Source organism: Ovis aries, chromosome 4, assembly GCF_016772045.2.
Source record: "Ovis aries strain OAR_USU_Benz2616 breed Rambouillet chromosome 4, ARS-UI_Ramb_v3.0, whole genome shotgun sequence".
Classification (NCBI taxonomy): domain Eukaryota; kingdom Metazoa; phylum Chordata; class Mammalia; order Artiodactyla; family Bovidae; genus Ovis; species Ovis aries.
This window is the reverse complement of record NC_056057.1, coordinates 105,002,872-105,021,166: the sequence shown is the minus strand read 5'-3', so window position 1 is coordinate 105,021,166 and position 18,295 is coordinate 105,002,872. Positions and strand designations below refer to the sequence as shown.

The 18,295-nt window shown below is 42.4% G+C and overlaps 1 protein-coding gene and 1 pseudogene across 2 annotated transcripts in view; both read left to right on the top strand.

Moving 5' to 3' along the window:
* Window positions 1–18,295, top strand: part of KDM7A (lysine demethylase 7A) — a 75,910-nt gene that overhangs the window by 8,629 nt on the left and 48,986 nt on the right. The window lies entirely within an intron of this gene.
* Window positions 17,141–17,806, top strand: LOC114114586 (large ribosomal subunit protein uL16-like; annotated as a pseudogene).

Genomic DNA, 18,295 nt, shown 5'->3' with positions numbered 1-18,295 from the left:
TCCTGCCCCTCCCCGTCCCCCGTCTCCCCTGTCCCCATGAATAATCAGTCTCTTTCGGTGTGAAGTCTTTTGTTTGTTTTCTCACAAAACAGGCAGATCCATGTGTATTTTCTCACATCTGCTTTTTTTTTTTTACACAAAGTGTATCATACAATAAATACTCTTTTGCCTTTTTTTTTTTTTTTTACTTTGACTGTGTATACTGGAAATCACTCATGTCATTTTGTGGAGCTCTTCTTGATTCTTTTTAACAGCTGTATGGTACTCCTTTGTGTGGATACACCCTGATCTGTTTATCCATTTTCTTGTGTATGGGCATCTAGGTGGTTTTTATGATTACAGTAATGAGTAACCTTGTGCATATGTATTTTCATTTTAATGGAAGTGTATCTCCAGATTAGAATGAGTGCATTGTTTTGTCAGGTTCCCCAGATTCCTCTCCTGAATGGTTGGACTACTTTTTGTTCCCACCATCAGTGTAGTAGAGTTCCACTTTCTCCACATTCTTGGCATCAGGACCTGTTGTCATATTTTTAATCTTTGCCAATCTAAGAGGTGAAAAATGGTGTCCATGTTTTTATTTGCATATCTCTAAAAATTACAGATGAATTTGAACAATTTTTCATGGGACTCAGGGCCATTTTCTTTTTCCCTTTTTTTTTTTTTTTTTTAAGAATCATCTGTTTATATATTCTGAGAGCCCCAAGCATGGTTAATGGAAACTAGTTGAATGTTAAGATTCTTTCAGTGGGTTGGTTTGTCATTCAGTTGGATGTTGCTAGCCACCACGATAGTCTTGGCTTTGATTTTAATTTTTGTGTGTGTTTGTTTTTTTTTTTAAGAAAATTTCAGACGTAAACAGAAATAAACAGAACAGTATAATGGGCTCCCAGATAGCATCACTCTACTTCCAGTTCAGTTCAGTCGCTCAGTCATGTCTGACTCTTTGCGACCCCATGAATTGCAGCACTCCAGGCCTCCCTGTCCATCACCAACTCCCGGAGTTCACTCAAACTCATGTCCATCCACTCCACTTTAATGATTAACAATTCATTCATGACCAATCTTGTTTCATTTAACCCTGCCCTTATTTCCCTTGCACTTGGTGTTATTTTTAAGTCAACTTGGGATGTATCATTATATCTGTGACTATTTTAGCACATATATCTCTTAAGATAAGGCCTCTTCTAAGGAAAACTACAATAAATGGTAAATCTTGGTACTATATTAATAGTTTGCGTTGAGGTCCAAGTAAGGTCCACACATTTGATTTGTTGTATCATTGGTTCTCAGCTGGATGGGATGCTGCCTCCCAAGGGACACGAGGCAGTGTCTGGAGACATTTGTTATTTTGGCAGGGGGTGGGTGGAGCTGTTCCAAGCATGTCATAGGAGAGGGCAGGTATGCTGCTGAACATCACGCACAGAGCAGCCCCGTAAGGAAGAGTTCAGTTCAGTTCAGTTCAGTTGCTCAGTCGTGTCCGACTCTTTGCGACCCCATGAATTGCAGCACACCAGGCCTCCCTGTCCATCACCAACTCCTGGAGTTTACTCAAACTCATGTCCATCTAGTTGGTGATGCCATCTAGCCATCTCATCCTCTGTCGTCCCCTTCTCCTCCTGCCCCCAATCCCTCCCAGCATCAGGGTCTTTTCCAGTGAGTCAACTCTTCGCATGAGGTGGCCAAAGTACTGGAGCTTCAGCTTTCGCATCAGTCCTTCCAATGAACACCCAGGGCTGATCTCCTTCAGAATGGACTGGTTGCATCTCCTTGCAGTCCAAGGGACTCTCAAGAGTCTTCTCCAACACCACAGTTCAAAAGCATCAATTCATTGGCACTCAGCTTTCTTCACAGTCCAACTCTTGCATCCATACATGACCACTGGAAAAACCATAGCCTTGACTAAACGGACCTTTGTTGGTAAAGTAATGTCTCTGCTTTTGAATATGCTATCTAGGTTGGTCATAACTTTTCTTCCAAGGAGTAAGTGTCTTTTAATATCATGGCTGCAGTCACCATCTGCAGTGATTTTGGAGCCTCCCAAAATAAAGTCTGACACTGTTTCCACTGTTTCCCCATCTATTTCCCATGAAGTGTTTGGACCAGATGCCATGATCTTCGTTTTCTGAATGTTGAGCTTTAAGCCAACTTCTTCACTCTCCTCTTTCACCTTCATCAAGAGCGCTTTTAGTTCCTCTTCACTTTCTGCCATAAAGGTGGTGTCATCTGCATATCTGAGGTCATTGATATTTCTCCCAGCAATCTTGATTCCAGCCTGTGCTTCTTCCAGCCCAGCGTTTCTCATGATGTACTCTCATGATGTATATAAGTTAAATAAGCAGGGTGACAATATACAGCCTTGACATACTCCTTTTCCTATTTGGAACCAGTCTGTTGTTCCTTGTCCAATTCTAACTGTTGCTTCCTGACCTGCATATAGGTTTCTCAAGCGGCAGGTCAGGTGGTCTGGTATTCCCATCTCTTTTCAGAATTTTCCACAGTGTATTGTGATCCACACAGTCAGCTAGTCCTAAATGTCAATAGTCCTGCTGTTGGAAAACCCTGATTTGTCGGTTTTGCTCATGTTTCTCTTTTTTCCTTTGCGATTTATTTCTTGCAGAAAGTGGTTGTTTATCCACTTTCTGGAATTTGCTTATCATATCCCTGTAATATCTCTCTTCCCTGTAAATTGATAGTTGGAGCTAGAAGATCTTGATCTGATTTCAGGTATTTTTTCCCCCCAAGAGTATTTTATGAATGGATGGTATAGTCTTCTATCAGGAGGAATGAAATGTCTGGTTGTTTCTATTTTTGTTATGTTTGCTGCCATTGGTCAATGCCAGTATCCATTCATTTGTTCATTAGCAGTTGCAAAATGATATTTTAATTATAAAATTTCTTCTTCATTTATTAGCTGGAGTACTTTTATAACGAGAAAACTTCCTTTGTCTACTCCTTTGGTTACCTAGTGGTACCATTTATATAGGAGAGGCAGATTTAAATGCTTGATTCTTTCCCTTAATCACTAGTTTTGAAATTAATTGGCTCATTAGCATCTTCTATTGGTTATTAAGGGAAAAAATTCAATGTAAAGTATGTATTAGTTTTGAGCAATGTGAAGTAAAATGACTCTTAAAAAAGGTCCATATCACCTTTGACCACATAACTTGTAACTAAAAAACAGAAAACTTCCAAAATCTGCTAAGCAATTCAAGCAATATAGAAGGATAGAAAAATGAAAAGTGGAAGTGTCTTGTCTCCTTCCTACAGTCCCCTTTCCCCAGTGGGACATACCATTAACAATTTTGAATTTCTATCCAGATGGAAGGGGTCATATGGTATACATGGTTTTGTACCTTGTTCTTCTTAATTTTTAAAAATATTCCAGTGGTCTAGGAGAGCTTTTCACATCAGCATATACAGATATCTCATGCTTTTTAATGGCTGCATAGAATTCCATTCTGTGGATTTACCATAATTTACCTGGTTCTCTGTTGATGAATTCTTCAGCTGGTTTCTCTCTCTCTCTCTTTTTTTTTTTAGTACTTAACAGTGCTGTGATGTATATGTATACATTTTTGTGTTTATCTTTATTCTTGATAAGCATTTAGGTACATTTTTAAGTTCCTAGCATTATACATCCTGAACTTGTTTTTAGCTGTGAAAGTCGCTCAGTTGTGTCCGACTCTTTGTGACCCCGTGGACTATACAGTCCATGGAATTCTTTAGGCCAGAATACTGCAGTGGGTAGCCTATCCCTTCTCCAGGGGATCTTCCCAACCCAGGAATCGAACTGGGGTCTTCTGCATTGCAGGCAGATTCTTTAGCAGCTGAGCTACCAGGGAAGCCCACTTTTTTAAAGCTGTAACCCTATTTAAAATTTATTTTCTAAAGAGACTTTTGATTAAAGACAGAAAGGGTAAGGAGCACTTGTAGTGAAATACAGGTTTGATAAACATACTAACTATGCAAATGTAAGATACTTCTTTATCAGGGCTATAAGTTGCATTGTTAGAGGAAACACAATGACATATCCAATGTTTATTTTAGGGGTAGGGGGAAGTAAAACTTTCAGAATGCTTTGTGGAGAAGTGTTAAACTTCTCTTCCTTTGTAAAGTGGAAGTATTTTCCTTGAGCTCAAAACACAGGATTTCAAACATAATATCGACTTGTGTTTATCAGTAATTATAGCAGTCTGATATCGTGTGCGATAAATTATGAAACTGCAGAAGCTGGGGAAAGCTATGCCATTGTAGATAATTTGGTGGTTTTGTATGCACAAAAGCTATTCACAGATGAGTGGTCCTGTTTGACAAAGAAATTGGGACATAGTCCACTGTGGTCCTTTTGATTTATGATACTTAAATATTAATAAATGTAAAAAAGAAAATTAAATGGCCCTGGACATCTGTCTGGAAGTCCTGGAGATATTTATACTGCCCAGGAATCTCTGTGACAAGTATGGGGCAAAAGGCATCTTCTGAAGCAGAGACTTTGTGGATGGTTCCCATCGATGACTTGGGAAGCTTTCTGTGGTGGCCGGCCGCATGGGGGCCCTTCTCTCCAGAGCCTTGTGGGTTCCTGGGACTTTGCTGTTCTCTGTGGCCTCCCTCAGAGCCTCATGGGTCACACATGCTGCGCCATAGACATGTGACCAGTCTTTTTCATGTCACTGCCTCATGAAGGAGCCTTGGGATGTAAGCTGTCTGCAGATCAGAGGAATTGGAGCTTTTTTACTTAATTTAACTTGTCATAGATCTGACTCATATTCCTCTTACATTCTTCCTATTTTAAGGCCGGCTTTCTGTATGTCTGGTTCTTGAAGTCACTTTCCTTTTTTTTTGCTGGCCTGTCCTTATTTTCTGCATATCGGAGGATCAACATTTCCTTTGATGCCATGGTTACGGGGAGAGCAGAGTCCCTTCTATTTGATTCAGGGACTTCTCTCCTCATGCTCACTTTTCCAGCCATCCAGATGCCAAGTAGTCCGCACTGGGCTCTGCTTGCCTTATTTTCCTCTTCTTTGCTCTCCCCTTGTGGGAGGAGAGCTCATTCCCTGCCCTGGGCTTGGGTTCTCATTCCTTGAAACCCGTGTTGGAAATGATGAGTGTTTGGAAGCTCCACAGCCTTTCACACACCCCTTTCCCCCAGGATTGCCTCGTTGGGGCTCCCTGTTGCTTCAGGAGTGTCACCCAGCGGCTCTCTCCACACCTCCTGCCAGCTGCACGGTGCTTTGTTTTTAGCCTTGCCCTGGCCGGAGGGCCGCTGCACGATGCATTCACTGGTTTCGGTGCTTTGAGAGGTTCTCTGTTTCTTTGGACAGGACAGAGGAAGACTGTGGCACAAGTTTCTTAGAACTTAAGGATCAAGTGATGTTAAGATACGCATGATTTTTCGTCTCTCTTCACCACATCAGTGATTTTTGGTCTCCTTACCGCTGTTGCATTGCCAGCTTTCATTGACCACCATCATGGTTTCTGCCGCATCTGCGTAGCACTTGTGCTGTTTACTTAATATTTTTCCTTGAAACCACTTTAAATAGAGTTTGTTTTTTTTTTTAATTTAATTTTGTCTTAAACAGTGGTATGTGTTAAATCCTGTGTTTGCAGTGCTTACTACATATTTTAGTATTTGTGAGAAAAGATATAAAGATAAAGAGGCATTATCATCTAAAATGTTTATGTGTAAGATTGTCAGAAGGGTGATGGTGATTGCCGAAAGGATAATACAGACACAGGTAAAGGATACAGGTTTTGCTAATGGAAGTAAAGGGTTGAAGAATTAGCCAAATGAGAATGGCTCTGTAAAGCGGAAGGCTCTGCAGAATTCGTGCCATTGGCAGGACAAGCTAACCTGGTCTTCACTTCTCATAGTGATGTCCTGTTGCCAGTGACAGTGCCATCCAGGAACTGGATCCCATCAGGTTCAGCCGTTCTCACGGTGTTGACCGTGCTAGGGTCCTCTGGGTTCCTCTCTGTTTTAATGGTGACCTTGCCTGCCCAGCAGTGTGAGTAACTACTCACAGCCTCGGCACATTCCTCTGTATTTATGGCAAGACTGGATGACTAGTAGATCAGCTGCTCAGGCGGGCAGTCTTTCTAGCAGACTTCAAGCCTGCTTGAAATCTATTTATTCATGTATGCATAAGGGTACACTTTGGTAGACCTTGAAGTAGATTAATAAAATGTAGCTAAAGGGTTTGTACACACCCACAGAAAGAAGGGATCCTTAAATGATGAAAAGTAGTGTATCTGTTTTGTCAAAATAGTATATATTCTTCAAATAAGTGACATTTTCCCCTTGAGACATTTTTTACTGTAGTCGCTGGTTTTGAAGCGTCAGTGCTACACATCTCACATTCAACCATTTGTACGTGAGCCAACGTTTGCTTTAGTTGGAGAGATCTATTTTCAGAAATAGGAAATTTTCTGGAAATGTAATTTCAGGAAGAAAAGGAAACTGCTAAGTCATTGGAGATTATCTGTAGGTGTATTCATTGTAGGAGATCCCATCTCCTTATTCAAGGACTTGACCCCAGCAGTTACCCCCTTCCCCAGTATCATTTTTCCCCCCTCATTAGTGTGCAAATAATATTTAACTTCATTAAAAAATAAACAATCTGACATTCATCCTTCAGTTGCAGCCTCATTTCTTTTCTCCCTTTGTAGTAAAATTCACTAGAAGAGTTGTCTGTGTTCGCTGCCTCCAGCTGTGGCTTTTCTTCCCATCTTTCCTTATCTAGTTGGGGTCCATTCTCTCTGAACCTAGTCCAGGGGGACTGTCATCTTTGCTGCTCCGTTGGAGCAGTTCTTATCAAAGCTAGCGAGTTACCTGGCTTCTGGAAGATCCCTGTACTGATAGTTCTCGGGCCTCCCCCTTCCTTCCTTCTCCTCATCCTCAGTCCTCATTGTACTTCCTTCTTATCTCCCTGGCCTTTTGTCACTGGAGTGCCACAGGGTTCATTCCTCAGTAGTTCTCTTTTTCTGACATTTATCTGGTCTCACCACTTCAGCTTTCATCAGTGTGTGGGTGATCCCTAAATTTTTATCACCTTTGTAGACCTCTTCCCTGAGGTCTTAAATATGTAATCACCAACTCAGTATCTCTACTTGGATGAATAGTAAGCATCTGATCCTCTGGTGTGTCTAAAGTCAAACTCCAGATCTGGCTTCCCAGTCAGCTCTACTCTTTCCGCAGTCCTCTTCATCTCAGTTAATGGCCGTTCCTTTGGGTCAGAATCTTTAAAGCCATCCTCGCTTCGTCTCTGGAGAAGGGAATGGCAACCACTCCAGTATTCTTGCCTAGAGAATTCTGCAGACAGAGGAGGCTGGCTACAGGCCAAGGGGTCACAGAGTCAGATTTGACTGAACGACTCACACTTTCACTTTTCTTCTCGCGTAATCTGCACTAAATTTTCAGCAAAATGCTGTTGGCTCACCTTCAGAATCTCACCGCTTCTCATCATTTCACCTCCCTCTCCTATATAAATTGAGATTGTTGCAGTAGCCTCCTAACTAGTCCTCCTCCTGCCAACACAGAAACCAGAGTAGTACTTTTAAAATGTCAGATCCTGTGACTCTTCTGCTGGAATCCCACTCAGAGCGGAAGCATTCCTGTGGCCCATAAGACCCAGCAGATTGTCCCCAACTGTCTGGCATCGTCCCCTGCCACTGCTCCTTCGGGCTGAACCAGCCTCATTTCTGTCTCTCTCCTTCCAGTAAAATGTAAGCTTCGAGAGTGTAGGCACTTGGTTTCTTGATTTTATCATTGTTGTGTTTCCAGTGTCCCGAGAGTGCTTTGGATGAGTGAATAGTTGCGCCATAGAAGGCATTTGGGTTCATTTTACACGGTGTGTTCCTCGCTTGGTGGAGGGAAAGCAGATAGTGTCGAGTGTCTGTTCACGCATGTACCGTACTGCGGCATACAAACGAGTAAGCTAATGCGGCTGGTACCTCCACCTGCAGAAATCCTTCTTCATTTCATTTTTGTCTCTCGCTGTCCCTGCATGATCTAACTCTTCCGCCTTATCCTAGCTTTCTTTGTTTTCCTTCCTCGGGCGAGTAGCCCCCGCCTCCCTTTCCTTAGTGTTTACCCTCCCTCTAGCCATCCCCCCACCCCTCAGCCCTCACCACAGATATATAAGTATAGCACAACACTTTCCTCTTCAGCAGAAAAAAAAAAATCTCTGGAAATTCCCTGGTCATCACCATAATGCCTTTTCTTCATTCAAAAATAGTTCCTGAAGTGCTCCTTTCTCTGTGGAACTTCTCTTAAAATAGCTAAAATATTTTAATCCCTTTTGTCTAAAAGATGATTGCCCTCCTTCCGTCTGCTCCCTGTTTCATTCTTCTGCATCATATCCTGTCTCACAAGGGATTCATGGTAGTGGCCCAGAGCTGAGGCTGCTCTCAGAGGTGGGACAGAACAGATCTTTACAACCCATCAGCTGCTGTATGTGTGTCTCTGGAACTGGTAGGAATGGTTATTTCTCCCTCTGGAATGTTGCTGAGTTCCCACATGCACAAAACAGTTTTGGATTTCCTCCTCAAGTTGGACAACTTTGTCCTTAATCTTTGTTCAGAAATTAAGTATTAAATATTACTTATTAATTGGTAACTTTATTAATATTACTTACTTAGTCTATACCTATTTACATATAATCACTTTATCATATGTATTTGTGTGTGTATGTAGCATACGCCTCTATTTATTTTAAAAATTATTTTAATTGGAGGATAATTACAGTATTGTGATAGTTTTTTTGCCATACATTGACATGAATCAGCCATGGGTGTACATGTGTCCCCCATCCTGAATCCCTCCCCGCCTCCCTCCCGACCCCATCCCTCTGGGTTGTTCCAGAGTACCGGCTTTGAGTGCCCTGCTTCATGCATCCAGCTTGCACTGGTCGTCTGTCTCACACATAGTAATGGACATGTTTCAGTGCTGTTCTCTCAAATCATCCCCCCCTTGCCTTCTCCCACAGAGTCCTAAAGTCTGTTTTTTACATCTGGGTGTCTTTTGCTGCCTTGCATATAGGATTGTCATTACTGTTTCTAAATTCCATATATACATGTTAATATACAGTTTTTGTGTTTCTCTTTCTGACTGACTTCACTCTGTATAATAGGCTCCAGTTTCATCCACCTCATCAGAACTGACTGAAATGTGTTCCTTTTTATGGCTGAGTAATATTCCATTGTATATATGTACCACAACTTCTTCATCCATTTGCCTGCTGATGGGCATCTAGGTTGCTTCCATGTCCTGGCTATTATGAACAGTGCTGTGATGAACATTGGGGTACACGTGTCTCTTTCAGTTCTCGTTTCCTCGGTGTGTATGCCCAGCAGTGGGGTGGCTGGGTCGTATGGCAGTTCTGTTACATTTTTTAAGAAATCTGCACACTGTTCTCCATAGTGGCTGTACTAGTTTGCATTCCACCAACAGTGCAGGAGGGTTCCCTTTTCTCCACACCCATCGTATGTATTTTATGTGTGTACTTGTTCATTATTCATCACAGAAAGAATGGAGGAGTAATGGACAGAAGGATGAAGAACACAGGGCATGTTAAGATGAGCATGTGTATAGGTGCAGAGAGTAACCAAATTCAGTATTGCTGCACGTCAGTTTGGCTCGACTACAGTCCTCCCGGGCAGCAGGCTCTCCTGAACCCCACCCATCTCCCCTGGCTTCTGTATTCCCATCTCTATCTCTCCCAGAGTTTAGGAGAGAGTAAAGGACAGGGAAGCCTGGTGTGCTGCAGTCCATGGGGTTGCAAAGAGTCAGACACCACTGAGCAACTGAATAACATCATCATCTCTTTCTCTGTCTCTGTCCCTGTGTCTGGAATACCTTCCTGTTGAAAGCACTTGAGAATTGACCTGAGGGCTTGTTCTGGCTCCAGGTGCTCAGCAGCTTACCATGTGAAGCAGGCTAGGAATTCTGGGCAGTTAATGCCTCTGGATAGCCCTTAACCTTTGTTGACTGGGAGACACTGGATAAATATCTTAGCTTCCTCTTCCACTGCTGAGACCACCTGAAGCCTCTTCTGCATGGAGTCATCTTCCAGGTGTCCCCAAAGGGGTAAATACTCCTGAAGGTACCTGCTGTGGCCTCCTCCCCTTCTCTGGCCCCCTTTTCCATTCACCTGCCAGTGCTTCCAGAGATGACCTCCCCTATGGGCACCCCACTCAGATTTGTGTGTCACGATCTGCTTCTGGGACACTCCAACCTCAGTGGGTTGAAAAGTGTTAATTGAAGAGTGGCCAGTCATAAGTAAATGGTCGAAAGATAATTGGATTCAAAAGTAGAGTTTGGATTCCACTTATTGATAGCATGACTATCATATACATTATATGATAATGTACATTATTATGCCTGCATAAAGAGTGTTTCCATTTACTCATGTCTGTGTGCAGATGCTTTGGGACCATGACTCCCAAAGGAGACTGTGAAAGTTGCTTGCTTACTTCCTCGAATAGTTTTCTGGTCCTGCTACCTTAGAAAGATGCCTTGGCTTGGAGTTTCTGTGTGATATGATTTTAATTTGAAACTCTTTTAATTTATTTCTCCCTTCCTTTATTCCTTTTGAATCCCTACTTTTTAAAATGCTAGAAACAATTCATAGTAATAGGTAACCTTTAACCTGGGAACAACTGCAATGAAGTGTTAACATTGTACAGATTAATGAGCATGTAAAAAACTATAGCAATGGCATTGTCATCTTTGGGAAATGTTACAGACTTAAACAAGATTTCCCCCAAGGTTCTACTTGTGAAATGTGGCTGAGTATCCTCAGAAAAGTTACTCAGGAGTTAAAAATTCTTTATGTGTCAACGAGTTTTAGCAGGATTTTAGCAGTATACTGTCTCTTCTTGATAGAATATCGCACCACTTAATTTTAATGTCTTGATGTCATGGACTTAAGTTGCTCTGTGTGCTCTGTGAGCTACTGGCATGGGTTATACAGTTTGTGCGCTGTGTTGCCACAGGTCAAATGGGCATTCATTTAACAGTGTTCATCTCTTTCCTGGATACATGTTTTTCCTGGTATCTCTTATCTTCTTTAACTGGCCCCTATTGCTGCTTCTGATTTTGTTTTCTTACCTAGAGAAAAACTTCAAGATTTTGATGGGGAATTCAGTAAGAGGTCTTCTTAAATTGCCCACTCTCATTCTGATACATTGGTGACAGCTGGATGGGCCTAGCCAGGAATGGAGTCTAGCAATGCAAAAGGGACTTTGCAGATATCACTTAAACAGGCTTGGCAGGAAGGGTTATCATTTTAGAGGTCAGAGATCTCACACTGTTGGATGGTAGCTTTAAATTTTTAACCCTAAGAAAGAAGCTCTGTGGAGAAGGGTGGTCCTGGCTGATAGGTAATTTTGCCCAGAAGAAAATCAGACGTCTGGCATAGTGATATGGTGTATCTAGCTTCTTATTGTATATTTTGGTAAAATTGTTGGCTCTTTAAGATAAGGGTACAGTTTTTAGGCTTGCACCTAGGAAGTGCCCTATCAGTATTTGTTAATTACATTGTGATGGGGTCACAAAGAGTCTGACACAACTGAGCAACTGAGCACACACACAGTTAGATTGTGTTTTTCCTTTGGTCATGTATGGATGTGAGAGTTGGACTGTGAAGAAGGCAGAGCGCCGAAAAATTGATGCTTTTGAACTGTGGTGTTGGAGAAGACTATTGAGAGTCCCTTGGACTGCAGGGAGATCCAATCAGTCCATCCTAAAGGAGATCAGTCCTGGGTGTTCTTTGGAAGGACTGATGCTAAAGCTGAAACTCCAGTACTTTGGCCACCTCGTGAGAAGAGTTGACTCATTGGAAAAGACTCTGATGCTGGGAGGGATTGGGAGCAGGAAGAGAAGGGGATGACAGAGGATGAGATGGCTGGATGGCATCACCGACTCGATGGATGTGGGTTTGGGTGAACTCCTGGAGTTGGTGATGGACAGGGAGGCCTGGCGTGCTGCGATTCATGGGGTCGCAGAGTCGGACACTACTGAGTGACTGGACTGAACTGAACTGAAGGGAAATATAAGACAGACATCTCGATAAGTTTCTTTTAAGGTTAAAAGGATAGTTTAGGAACTTCCCTGGCTGTCCAGTGGTTTAGACTCCCCAAGTTTCCACTGCAGGGGTCCTGGGTTCAAGGATCCCTGATCGGGAAGTAGGATCCTCTCTGTGGTGCTGTGCCCAGTCTCTCAGTCGTGTCTGACTCTTTGAGACCACAGACGATAGCCTGCCAGGCTCCCCTGTCCATGGGGATTCTCCAGGCAAGAATACTAGAGTGGGTTGCCAGGCCCTCCCAACCTAGGGATCGAACCCAGGTCCTCCCACATTGTAGGAGGATTCTTTACCCTCTGAGCCACTGTGGAAGCCCTGGATCCCCAGTGCAAAAAAAGAGAGAGGCAGAGACAGTTTTCAAAAGTTTTAGTGTGTTATTATTGACTTTTCTTGCTCATATGTTTTCCAGTACTGAATGCTGTAAGTGATTGGTAATGCTGTTGCTAATTTGGTATCCTGTGTTAAGGAAGTGGTTTTAGTAAACATTTAATATACCAGTACTTTGTACCAATTGTAAAAATTGTAAATTTAAAAAATTATAAATTTAAACTATAACAATTGTAATTATAAAACATTAAATGTGTAGTAAATATTCACAGCTGGTGAGTCTGAACATTAACTTCTTTAACACATTCCTAAGGTGGGAAATAACACCACCTTGATCCCCATCTGGGAAATGCAGTGTGTACATCAGCTGGTTGAATTCTCCAAGGCGTTTTGCTGGTAAATAAGGTGATTTGATCTCAGCCCAGCACCTCCCTAGTCTCATTTGACTGTGGAATCTTTATGTGTGTAACCTTAACTCCCGTGGGACAGTTTCAGAAATACTGTTTTAGAGAATGCTGTATAAGCAGTCCGTACTTTGTGTGGTTCTGATTTGCACAGATTTCAGTCACCATGCAAAGGAAAACTGTTTCTCTGGTTATAGCACTTCTGACAACAAATGTGTGGGTTTTCTACACTCAATTCTCTGTAGACACCAACTGGGTGTCCTACAATTGAATTCAACTCTGACAGTGATTACCTGGAGTTAGCGTAGACCTCACAGGTTAACTGTGAAATGTTCCATATTTGGGGGTCTTCCCTGGTGGCTCAGCGGTAAAGAATCTGCCTGCCCATGCAGGAGACACGGGTTTGATCCTTGGGTCGGTAAGATGCCATCTGAGAAGGAAATGGCAGCCCACTCCATTATTCTTGCCTGGACAGTCCCATGGACAGAGCAGCATGGTAGGCTACAGTCCATGGGGTTGCAAAGAGTCAGACGTGACTTAGCCACTATACAACGTCACCACCATAGGTTAAGGGCTCAGTCCAGCTAATCTGCCCCCTACTTTAGACACCAATCACAAATAGTGAATTCGTGGGTTATGTCCATTTCTGTCTGACTTGGCTGCAAATTGGGGGTTTCCACGACTCCCTATTTAGGTTTGATAATTTGCTCTGATGGCTCACAGAACCCAGGGAAGCACTTTCCTTTGCGCTATTTCTTTATATAATTATAAAGGATATTATAAAGGTTATAAATGAATAACCAGATGAAGAGGTACATAGGGCAAGGTCCTAAGGGTCCCACATACTTCTGTCCCTTTGGAACTGGGGATATGTCACTCTTCTGGCCCCTGAATGCATTCACCAACCCTGAAGCACTCCAAACCCTTTGGGTAGGGTTTTTAATAGAAGCTTCACTATGTAGACATGATAAATTAAATAATTGGCCACTGGTGATTTTTTTTTTTTTTTAATTTCCAACTTCTCTCCCTTCCTTAAAGGTTGGACATGGGCTGAAACTCTAAATCTCTAATCACACAGTCGGTTCCGGGGGCAACTTGACCATTGTGAAGCTATCCATGGGCCCGTCCAGGGTCACCGTATTAGCATAAACTCAAGTCTGGTTGAGAGGGGCTTGTTATGAATAACAAAAGACGCTCCTCTGTCACTCAGGAACTTTGCAAAGGTTTTAGGTACTGTTGTGCAAGGAACCAGGAAGGAAGACCAAATATATATTTCTCCTTACGTCACTGTATCACCATGGTTTAGTTAAATACCAGTCCCCTAATAACACGATTCAAATTTTGGCCACCATGATATATTAACTGTGCAAATAAAGAACAGAGTTTGCTGCTAGCTCTTCAGTGTGCAGGTCAGCAAGTCAGTATGTCAGTGGCAGCTGGGCGTCTGTCCTTCAGGTCACACCCAGGCAGGAAAGGGTGCTGTGCTCCATCCTGCTTTCCCACCGATAAACCCGACATCTTACCCATCTTACATACGAAGCTGGGTGATCAAAAGAGGGAAGTGGTCAGTAAAGAGGAAAGTCCAGCAAAGAACAAAAAACGATGTTTCTGGAAGTGAGATTTAAATTGAGCATAAATGAAATAGTGAAATGAGTAACTGATGGTAAGAGTGTTGACCCTGCTGCCCCTTGAGAGACTCTGGATGTGCAGCCAGGAGCACTTAGTGAAGGCACACTTAACAGCCTCATATTTTAAACAGCCTCATATTGCAGTGTACTAAATAAATGTTTCACTAATTTTTCATTCCTCTGTACGTTACAGTTAACAGTAAGAGAGTTTTAATATGTTTTCACATTTTTGAAGCTCAGGGGACAGTTGTGATTTTCCCAGTGATTACTAAGATAGCTTTGTGTGGTTTCAACTTGTGTAAGTATTTTTATGGTCCCACATTACCATGCAAAGAAAGGACTGCCTGGATTTTCCTTGTATTTGCCAATCATCTATCATCTGACCTCTAGTGGAAATAAAGAAAAACTACAAAATGAACTTTGAGGAACTTATAATAATACATTTTCTTCAGAATGGATCTAATAGGTAAAAATCCCTGCACATTACGCACTTTACACTTTGCCGTTACTGTGTGTTTGGAAACAGTATGGTGCACTGTTTGCTGCTGACTTTTCTGGACAACTCAGCACTACCCATTTTGCTTTTGTTGAATACTTCTGATTTGTAATTTTGTTGAAGTTCTTTGAAATCTTCCTGTAGGAATACTTGCTAAGGATTATGTCAAGGTTTCCATGATCCAAACCTCTACTCTAACTCATCCTTCATTGAGAATGAAAAAACCTGCTAAGGGTGTTGAGTAGGCCTCTCAGAAACCTTCGTTTCTGTTCCAACAGGAAGTTCTCTAAGATGAATCCTTTCTCTTGGCTTGGCTCGGCATGTAATCTCTTCCCTTAGGTTTGGGCACTGAAGACTGTTTACAAGAGGAGAAAGGTTACTAGGGCACTGGATCTGCTTGAGTTGATTCCTGTCCTTTGTAGCTGACTCGTCACTGAAATGTCCTCAATATACAAGTTTACGACTTGCTGTAGTATTTTATCCCAGGGTGTGATTTTTTAGCCCTGTATACATTAAATCTTCTGTCGATGTCATTAGACTAGAAAATATAGCTTTCCTTCCCATACTCACAGTGGACAATAGAACTGTGAGCTGGGCTATTGGTTTATCTTTTAAAAATCTGTTTCAACCTATAATCTGTTTAATCTATGTATTCTTCTAGTAGTTAACCCCACTTGGAAAATTAAGATAGGAACACTTAGAAGCTACAAGAAAGGAGAACAGAGTAAATGGACATAATATATAAATCTGCAATGAACAGAGATCCTTTTTTGCACAATACAGTTATAAATCAGTTCAGTTCAGTTCAGTCGCTCAGTCGTGTCCAGCTCCTCGTGACCCCATGAATCGCAGCACGCCAGGCCTCCCTGTCCATCACCATCTCCCGGAGTTCACTCAGACTCAAGTTCATCGAGTCTGTGATGCCTTCCAGCCATCTCATCCTCTGTCGTCCCCTTCTCCTCCTGCCCCCAATCCATCCCAGCATCAGAGTCTTTTCCAATGAGTCAACACTTCGCATGAGGTGGCCAAAGTACTAGAGCTTCAGCTTTAGCATCATTCCTTCCAAAGAAATCCCAGGGTTGATCTCCTTCAGAATGGACTGGTTGGATCTCCTTGCAGTCCGAGGGACTCTCAAGAGTCTTCTCCAACACCACAGTTCAAAAGCATCAATTCTTCGGCCCTCGGCCTTCTTCACAGTCCAACTCTCACATCCATACATGACCACAGGAAAAACCATAGCCTTGACTAGACGGGCCTTAGTCAGCAAAGTACTGTCTCTGCTTTTGAATATGCTATCTAGGTTGATCATAACTTTTCTTCCAAGGAGTAAGCGTCTTTTAATTTCATGGCTGCAGTCACCATCTGCAGTGATTAAATACCTGTGACTAAATTTGAACATTCAACAATACTACATTCTTTTTCATGAACAAAAAGTATGGATATTTCAAAATAAGATCTTGAAAGAAAAGTCATCTGTTATTTATTTTATCCCCATCACATCTGTTTTCTACCTCTCTATATCTGCAAAATTCACATTTAATTTGAGTATGGTAGAATATTGGCCAGGATAGTAGCCCAAATTAATGCCTCTCTAATGTGCTCAGAATTTCTGCTTTCTGTCAATCAGTAAATATTCTTTGAGCATCTACTGTATAGTCAGGTTTAGATAGATCAGAGGAGAATAGGAAATTCTAAGTTATTAGTGAAGTGAAGAGAAAGTTGCTCAGTCATGTCCGACTCTTTGTGACCCCATGGACTATACAGTCCATGGGATTCTCCAGGCCAGAATACTGGAGTGGATAGCCTTTCCCTTCTCCAGGGATTCTTCCCAACCCAGGGATTGAACCCAGGTCTCCCACATTGCAGGCGGATTCTTTACCAGCTGAGCCACAAGGGAAGCAACTATTACTCATATCTTTGAGAAATATGAAGTCTAATTAGAGTGACAAAGTTTTCACAGGAAGCAGCTGTGAATAAGGCATTGCCCTAGCCTCTCTGCTAGGGCTTTAGATCAATTGTTCCTTAACTGCCATTTCTCTACTGAGCAAAAGAATTGCCTGGGGAGCTTGTTAAAAATGAAGATTATTAGGTACCACCCATTAACTTTTCCCTGTAGATCTAAGGTGGGGCTCAAGAATGTATTTTTTTCTTTTAAGAAAAAATAAGCAGCTCTTTTCACCGAAGAGCCTGGTGTCACCATGACCACCGCCCCTCCTGGTGTACTGTAAGAGCAAGCTCTATTCAAAGTCTGGCTTTGGTTGAGGTGTGTCCGTGATGCTAAGATCCACATCTTTGACATGGGGCAGAAGAGGCCAAAAGAAAGAAGCTGAATTCCCACTCTGTGACCACAGTGTCACATGCGTAGGAGCCACTCTCCTCTGAAGCCCTGGAGGCTGCCTGTATTTGTGCCAACAAGTACATGGTGAAAAGCAGTGGCAAAGATGGCTTTCTCATTTAAATGTGGCTCCACCCCTTCCATGTTATCCACAGGAACAAGACGCTATACTGTGCTGGAGCTAATGGGCTCCAGACAGGTACGCACAGTGGCCAGGGTCGACACTGGCCAAGTCAGTGTCCATCCGCACCAAGCTGTGGAACAAGGAGCATGTGATTAAGGCCCTCCCTAGGGCCAATTCAAGTTTCATGGATGCCGGAAGATCCACATCTCCAGGAAGTGGAGATTTACTAAGTATAATGCCAATGAATTTGAAAACATGATAGAAAAGCGGCCCATCCAGGGTGGCTGTGAAGTCAAATACATCCCTGATCATGTTCCCCTGGACAAATGGTGGGCCATGAGCTCACGAGAGCCTGGCACGGTCCTCTCCTTACACGTGACACCAGTATATCCTACTTAAGCAAAACAAAAATAATAATTAAAAAAAAAAACCACAGTAAAAAGATGTAGACAGTTGCATGGTGAAAGCAGTTGTCCCTCCCCTCCATTCTGTATCCATTCAGTTTTCTTTCTCTTATATGTTTTTGGCAGATGGTTCCACACATTATAGTCTGCATTTGCAGGCATACAGGCATGGGTGGGTGGGGTCGTACTCTTCTGCACCTGGCTTTTGTTGCTTTCCAGCATGTCCTGGAGATCTTTCCATATCCCTTCTTGCAGATCTGCCTCATTCTTTTGAAAGGCTGCCTTACACAGCCTGTAAAAGCTCCACAGGAGATTCTAATGCATAGCCAGGTTTGGAGCCCACAGATAGACTGAGTGTTAAATGGGTTTAGAAAAAGTTTTCTTAGATGTTAACTCCTTAAGTCTTGCGGTTTCTTAGCAAGGAACTGAACTCTGCAAACGTTTCTTATACTTCTAGATTCAGGTTGCTTTAGGACAGATTTTTGTATATTTTT